Source organism: Numida meleagris, chromosome 13, assembly GCF_002078875.1.
Source record: "Numida meleagris isolate 19003 breed g44 Domestic line chromosome 13, NumMel1.0, whole genome shotgun sequence".
In the NCBI taxonomy this organism is placed as follows: domain Eukaryota; kingdom Metazoa; phylum Chordata; class Aves; order Galliformes; family Numididae; genus Numida; species Numida meleagris.
Window position 1 is genome coordinate 14314902 of NC_034421.1, and position 8346 is coordinate 14323247.

An 8346-nucleotide genomic window follows, 5' to 3' on the forward strand; every position below is an offset into this window, starting at 1 on the left:
CGGACGGATGTTCGTCTGCTGAGCGTGTGCCTCCCCCCGCTGGGACTCGCAGCCCCGCCAGAGCTCCGTGCGTTGCTCCTCGTACCGCTCAGCGTTGGAACCAGGATCCAGAGGGCTCTCAGGCAGTGTTGGGTGTCCGTGCCCAGACAGCCACTGGTGGCTACGGCACAGGGTTCCCATAGGACCGGTCCTCACGGCCTCCATGAGCCCCTGCACCCCAGTGCCACGTTTGTACCACGCAGCTGCTGGCACACGGCCCAGCCTAGAGCCCCGCAGGTTGCACTGGGCCCCCACTCCCTGGCTGCCTTACCCTCCTCCTTGTCCCACCGATCTGGTGCCCTGCTCCCCCAGGCCTGCAGTGGGGCTGCCCAGGCCCCTTTGCTGACCTCTCCACTGTGTATGGCCCCTGCTGCAGAGCATGGGGGGCTTGGGGCTGCTGGGAGCAGGCCAGCTAGCTCTAGGCTAGCTGAGCACCCTGCTGTCAAAGCGCTGCTCCTGCCACCAGCCAGATGTGTGTTCCTGCTCGTGACTCAGCAGCCTGGTGTTTTTGGTGTTTTCCTCCCTCTTGTAACTGGAAACCAGGGCTCCAGTGGGAGCGGGAAGCTCTGCCAGAAGGGCTGCATCCGCCTGTGCCTTTGCAGGGGTCACCGTTGTTGCTCTGGGAAGAGGCTGAGCCCTGAGTGCTCCTGGCGGTGTGGGGCAGCTCCAGCATGGAACCACATCAGTGAGCAGAAACCACGGAGCGAGCGTCCCGCAGCCACGCCAGGCTTCAGCAGCATGTGAGAGCAGTGCAAGGGCCGTCCCCTCTGGGAACAGGGCGAACTTGCTGAGCACGCAGAGCTGATGGCGAGGACTGAGGTCTGACTTCTCCGCAGGGCTGCTGATGGCTGGGTCGTCTGCCTCAGCTGGAGCCTCCCCTGTGCCAGTGTGCCCTCAGACCAGGCCTGCTGCATGGCACCATGCCCACGGCCCAGTGAGCCCTCCCCGTCTGCACTGTCCATGGGGAGTGAGTGCATCCCTGCCCACGTGGCAGCAGGGTCCTGCATTGCGCGGCCATTGGGGTGATGGTGTCTGCTGCTGGGGCCCGCCGTGCAGGGATGAGGCGCCGGGCTGAGCTCTGCAGTGTGAGAGCTGCCCTGGCCCACAGGCACTGCCACTGACTGTCCTGTGAGCCCGTGTTCTTCCTGATGGCGTTTGTTTATTTTAAGCATTGAAGACGGGGTCACAATGATGATGAGGGGCCTGGAGCATCTCCGTGATGAGGAAAGGCTGAGTAACCTGGGTCTGTTCAGCCTGGGGAAAAGAAGACTGAGGGGGGATCTGATTCATGTTTGTAAATATCTAAAGGGAGGTGCGAGGCAAATGGGTGAGGTTCTTCTCGGTAATGTGTAGCAATAGGACAAGGAGCGATGGCCTATAACTTGAACATAGGAAGTTCCTTACTAACATGTGGAAGAACTTCTTTACGGTAAGGGTGACAGAGCACTGGACCTACTGCAGGGAACCTGCTTTAGTGGGGGGGCTGGGCTCGATGATCTCTTGAGGTCCCTTCCAACCCCTGCCATGCTGTGATTCTGCGATTCTGTGATTTTTGGAAGCACTGTGTTTATGCAATCCTGAGGCTCCTGGCCTACAAAGGGTGGTGGAGAGTTGTTGGGAGGGGAAATTCCCTTCCCCAGGGGGACCCGACTCAGCCCTTTCTGGCCCGAGGTGGCACAGTCAGGGCTACCAGCCTCCCCTGCACGATCCCAGCCTGCTCTGTGTCCCCTCACACCCATGAGCACTCTGCTGGTGTCTGGGCACACAGAAAGCTCCTGCTGCCCCTCCTGGGTCTTTCCCACTGAGCCTACAGCTGTGGGGAGGCAGAAGGAGGAGAATGTGAGGCCCAAAGCATGGTGGGCCCGCTGCCAGGACAGGTGGAGGGCAGGGAGCCCAGGGCGGTGGGGCAGGGCCAGGCCGGGCCTCCTCGCATCCCACTCATGGCAGATGTAGTCAGGCTCTGTTGTTGATGCCCACACTCTCTCTGTGTCTGCTTTGTGGGGATGTGGGCCAGCAGCCCTGGGCCATAGCACGAGGAGGAAAGCTTGAGCTCTCATTGCCTTCAGGGGTCTGTACCCCATCGTCTCAGTGGGGGGGTCCCACCGAGGGCAGCAGGGGCTGCAGCCTTCCAGCAGAGCCCTTCGGTGCTGGAGTGAGTTCGGCCACTGTCTCTTGGCTGTGGGGTGCACACCACCAGGTGTGGGGAGTGGCAGGGATGTGCCTGGAGCCAGCGTGGGGCTGAGGTGACAGCGAGTGGGTGTTCGGCGGTGGGTGCTGCACCACATCCAGCTGGTGACACGTGGGCACTGTGCCCAGACAAGGCCGTGTGGCCGGGTGGCGGTGGCCGAGGTGCCACCAGGCACGTGGGGTGAGTGGGGAGGGGGCACGGGGAGGTGAAGCGAAGAGACGGGTGCCGAGGCTCAGGTCACCAGTTCCAGCAGGCAGGAGGCACTAAGAGCTCAGTGTTTATTGGTTTTGCTCTGATCACTCGTGGTTCATACAGGGAACAAGCTGACTCTGCTGCACACACAGGCACACACACGCTGCTGGAGGCTGCCTTGGGAGACTTCCAGGCACCCTGAAGCGAGGCCAGCCTGTACCCAGCTGCCGGTGCCCAGATGGCCATGGGAGGCGCGAGGTCCTGGGCTGTCCCCAGCCTGTGCCAGCATTGGGCTGTGGTGAGCGATGCCCAGCCGTGTATGTGCGGAGCAGCGCTGCTCTGCTGCTGCAACAGAGGCATCTCTGAGCTCCTCCCTGTGTTCACAGGACCTTTCCATTTCACTGCTACTTCTACAGCGCAGGCTGCTGCACGTGCTGCCTCTAAGGCTACTGCTGCAAGCAAGTCTAACACGCACTGCCCTCCTGAAGGCGGAGACCTCTGTGCTGCTTCCAGCAAAGCGCTTTCAGAGCTGCTGGCCTGTCCCTTGCAGGCTGAGAGATGTCAGGCATTTGCTGCTTGGGTGAGGGGTTATGTGCCCATCCGGGGGGCAATGTGAAGTCCTCAGGCAGGAGTTCACAGCCCCCAGTGCGGACACGCTCTGCACCCTTAGGATTAGATGTCAGGGCTTAGGAAGACTGCAGGGGAGCTGAGGCAGAGCTACAGGAGCTGCAGGCTTTGTGTGCCACCAGGATCCTGCCTGGAAGGGCAGCACCACACACAGGGTGACCCTGACAACCATTGTCTGCTTGGAGGCTATTTTCAGCACCTTTATGCTGCTCACCTGCATCCATTCTAGATGAAATCCTGAGGAAATCCTCACTATTTATCCACTTCAGCTTTCTTCCTTCCCCCACTGCTGGCTGGAATGGCTGTGAATTGAGAGATCTGTAGAGGTGTTTTTCCTTTTTTTTCCTGCCAGACTAAGTTAATTGGTACTGTGTGTCCCACGCAATATCACAGGGACTGTGGCACAAGGATGTAAAGCACTCACAGCAGATGAGGGAGTGCTGCAAGGCCTTCAGGGCAGCCTTCGCATTGCAAAGAAGGGACTGAAAAGCCAGTGGATGGGGTTTGGTGGGTTACAGATGATGGGTCAGCACCCAGAGCATTTCTACCAGCTGTGTTTACTCTTCTTCCCCACTGAGCCTCTGCCGCTCACTCTCACACTCTCCCAGTGTCACTGGTTACATCCAACTCCTCTGCCTTTCAAGTGCTGCTATATGGGAAAGGGCTTTGGAGAGGGAAAACCCTCCAGCATCCAGCCCCAGCGCTCTCTGCCTCCTCTCTCAATTTACAGATATTGAACTGAAGCAGCAGGCAACAGCTTCTGCCTGGAACCCCCTGATGGAGCTGAGCGCTGCCAGCCCCCGGTGTCAGCAGTGTTTGTGCAAACCCCGCCTCAGTTCAGCCAGAAGGGTCAGGCCAGGCAGCTGCCAGCTATCGATGCCAGCAGTTCTCAGGTCATGGAATAGCTTTGCATTCTGCAAGGTACCCGAAACAGGCCCTTACTGCAGTGCCTTACTCAAAAAGAAAGTGGCCAGGCCAAATCATTTGATGCTTCTTGAGATTCTGCCTTCTATTTTTAGGCATTGCCTTTTTCTCTCGGTGCAGAGTGGTGTCTGCCAGCCCCAGCAGCTGTGCGGGATGCTGCCAGTGAATTTCTGATTAGATCAACACTGCAGCTGTACAAACAAGATGGAGTGTTTATTCTCAAGAAACAGCAAATGTACCTGACCCGGCCCCAGCACAGGGAAAGCTCTTTGCCCTACCTAAAGTAGAACTGCAATGTTGAGTGTTCCTCCTCCCCTCACCCGGGTTCGCCATAAAGATGCCCTGACCCTGTCCCCCCCCACCAAACCCCTTGGTTCACTCCAGGTCTCCTCCAGGAAGGCTGCAATGCCGCTAAGTTCTGCAAGCTGCCACCACACGCCATGGAAGCCAGAGCTGTTGGGGAACAGAAGGAGAGGGAGTGAGGCTGGACTGAAGTCGGTACCCAAAGACACAGACTGCAGGAGTGGGAAGCACACAGAGGCTGCAGGAGGAGCAGGAGTAAGCGCTGGTGGACCGTGTCCTGGTGAGAAGGCAAACCCAGCAAGGCTGGTGCTGATCGTGAGCTCTGCTTCCTCTGCTTTCCCTTTCTTTTCCCAGTCTTTTCCAAGCAGTGGACAGATGAGATCTTCACAAGGGCAGAGGAGGGGCAGTTCCTTTTCCTACACCACCCAGAGTGCGTGCACACGAGGCAAATATCAGATGCAAACTTATTTGGGAAACACAGTGAAATCAGGACACAATTCAGGTGTTTGAGCACACGTGTCCAGTTCCACCAGAGATGCTACGAGGCACCCAAAGCTCTGCAAGGTGTGAGAGCTGTAACCCGGGGCTTACAGGAGACCTGCCCTTGTGGGATTGGCAGTGAGAGGCTGGAGAGATCCCCGGGGCAGCTCCGATGGGACCAGGCACTACTGGTGGGCACCTAAATTACTCCCCAGGAGCAAACCCCCACTACAGGGCTAGATTCGCTTCAAAGCAGATGGCAGTAATGGCAATAGAGGTAAATTTCCATTTCTGGATTTCTGATCCCCTTGACAAACAGGGGAGTTTTCACCATCTCTCAGCCCCTTGCTGGGCCCTGGGAGTTCTCTGGGCACTGAGTAAATGCAACTGCAGCCATTTCAGGTGAGTGAGCAGCTTGTTCAGGTGGCCCTGCAAAGTCCTGCAGCCAGCAGCACCTCTACCAGTTCTGCATTGCTCAGAGAGGCTCAGGCTGTATCCCAGCAGGGTCTAGGTCGTCTCAAACTGGTAACAAAGTACGCACGGAAAACAGAGACTGCGAGACAGAGGCAGGAGCCTTGCAGTGTTGGGGTAGCGCAGACAGAGAGGAGACAGATCTCCCTCCATCCTCCTCCTCGAAGCATCCAGGCATGGAGGCAATGGCATGCAGGCCAGGAAGAAGCAATGGGACCCCAAGCTTGCTGGGGATGCGACAGAAAGTGCAGGCTGAGCTCGGGACACCAGCCCAACCCTCCCACCCTGCAGCGCTGCACGGGGGGCTCCCCGGGTTGGGCAGCATGGACAGAGGGCAGTGGAGGAAGCAGGGAGGAGAGGTGGCCTTCTTCAGGGACTGTCTGTTTCTCGGTCCACGGACACAGGGTTTAACAGGACAGCCACGTGTAATGCCCACGGCAGAGGGGTGTTGCAAGCCATGGCCACCTAACCCTCTGATGGAGCTGTGTACGATGGGCAGAGGAGGGGGGACACGTACCAGCAACTGCTCTAAGTGCTGTCGGTCTCAGGCTGGCTGGCTGTTTCAGGCCTGCAGGAAAGGAACAGAACAAAAACATGCAGGCAGTTACTGAGGGGAAGACAATTGCATCCTGAAGCTAAAGCAGAAACAAAACAGCGGCGTCACCCTTGTAGGGAAGACACTTGCTAGGGCAGAGCAGTGGTCCTCAGCCCAGCAATTGCAGCTGGGACCTACTGAAGTTTCTCATGGCCTAAGGATGTGGCAGCTCAGATCATGGGGAGCAAAGTGAGAACTTGCTGGCAGCAGCCCACTGCTTGGCTGGGGTAGTGCTCTGCCCTGACTGCCATACTGGGGAGGGGAAGGGGACAGAGGAGAACCAGCCCCATGGGGCTGCTCTTTGCCTGTCTGGTTGTAGAGCTCTCTGTACACTGACAGCTCCAGCCTGAACTCTCATCTTATTTGCACAGGTGTAAAACCCAAATGGCTTCAATGTCCCAAGCTGGACTTAACACCAGAATGAAGTAAGACCAGGGCTGAGCTGTGACAGAGTGCAGATGAGCAAATGAACAGCCACAGCAGATCAGATTGTCAAAGGCCCTTCCAGCATGCAGGGGCCTGCTGCCCACTCTTGAAGAGCATTTCAGCTATGAAAAGCTGAGGGTGTTTGTCCAGGTATTTGCAAAGGTGGTCAAAACATACACGGAACCTTTGGCTCTGAGAGCATGAGAAGTTCTTGCTTTCAGCAGCCCTGAATAAGGAGTTGTCCTCTTCCCAGCTTGCTGCCTCCTGGGAGATGGGCTCTCTGAAGGCCCTTTCTGCAGTGTGCTGGGAGGCACCTAGAGCCTTCCTCCACTCTCCCCACCTTCCTCTGAGCTGACGTTGCACTGGTGCAGCTGCCAAGGAAAGGGCTCTAATTATAAACTGGCAGATACTTGGCGTGCCTGAGGAAGGTTACTTCAGCTGTCAAGATAACCTGATGCTCAGGGACTGTGTGTCAGCTCTAAATTGCCCTGACAGAGGATTTGGGGTGGCTTACCTTGCAGAGCCGAAACAAGGTTAAACTGTATCATTACACATACATACCATACACACATGCTGTATATGATATGATACACTGCATACAGCTAATGCATCACAAATGTCGCTGTGGGGGAGGTGCTAACAACAAGCGTGCATATGTAAACCACCTTCAACTGCATTTAGTTCATGAAACTTGCACAAATGATTTACGTGTGCTCAAGCAGGTGGAATTGAGCAAGGATGCTCTAGAAGAACACACGCAGTATCTCTGTATGCACACGCATTCGTCTGTACACCGTGCACTGCATCAGACAAAAGCTCTACGACGGAGTGTGGCTGTGCGAAACCAAGCTCTCCCAAGCTGTGGATTACAGAAGTGTTCTCTGAGTGCATCTAAGTGTTGACCAACGAAACAGCAAAGAACAAGAATCCCAAGCAGGTGCTTTTTAGTGGCTGAACAGCATGAGGTAGTCACACTCTTTTCTTCTTTGCGCAAGCCCTATACCCCCGTTGCTCTCCTACTTTTCCCAAAGTGGCCAGCAAACTAGACAGACAGCTGCCTGGCTATGAGAGCGCACCCGGGGCTTCCATAGGTGCAGTTTCTCCCTTTCCTGTCACCTAGGTTGTGGCAAACTTTGGGCTGAGCCCACTTTCAGTCTCTTCAGCTCTAGCCCGTCAGCACGGCAGACTCTGAGGGATGAGCCTGCATGCAGTGGCTCTGCCGCAGAAATGAAGCCTTTCCTCTTTGTACCCAGAGCACAGCTCCCAGCTTGTCTGCACAGCGACGGAGCACAGCTCAGACAAGGCAGACCACACCAAGCTGCAGCGCCGTGCACAGCCATTGCTGCCCAACAGGATGCTGGCTGGACACCGGGTGCCATCAGGGGCTCAGCTGCCACCCAGGGACGTTGCAGTGGGAAAGACCCCTCCATTTTCACTGCATTTCCCCAGACAGGACACAGGGTGAACGATGGAAACCCTTGCTGACATGTCAAGCAATTCAGGTCACTCATGAAAACCTTTCTTCACTGCCTCACATCAAAGAAGAAAATGGTGCCACCTGCTCTTCAGTTCTCCTCCTCCTCCATGGCCCGAGCTCCTGCCCCACATCAAAGGAGGAGAAGTATCCTGGAACTATTTTGTGTTCCTCCACATCCCCCATCCTCACAACATCACCCTTCCCTCGCCCACTCCTGCAGCAGCCCCCTGCCCCATGGCCACCAAACACCTCCCCACGGGGCCACCAACACCACCAGGAGGTGCCAGCAGCTCTCCTCTCACCCCAACCCCTTAAGGACACGGCTGAGCTTAGCAGAAACGGAGTCCGGGAGAGCAAGAAAATAAAGGAAGGAGGTTGCAAGGAGAGCTGCAGCCAAAACAAGGGTGCCCACGGAACTGTCTTTACCGGTGCACCTCACGGTATCTCCTGGAAGCAGTCGGGTGCTGTCTTCTCCTCACATAGAGATCTGTGTCTACCGTCTCCTGAACCGCTTGTTCTGGAAGCAGGACAAAGAAAGATACAGCTCTGTTGATAAGCTCCTTGCAGTCTTCAGCGGGCCCCGCAGGAGTTTGTGTGGCAATAGCTGCTGGTGGGGCTAAGGAG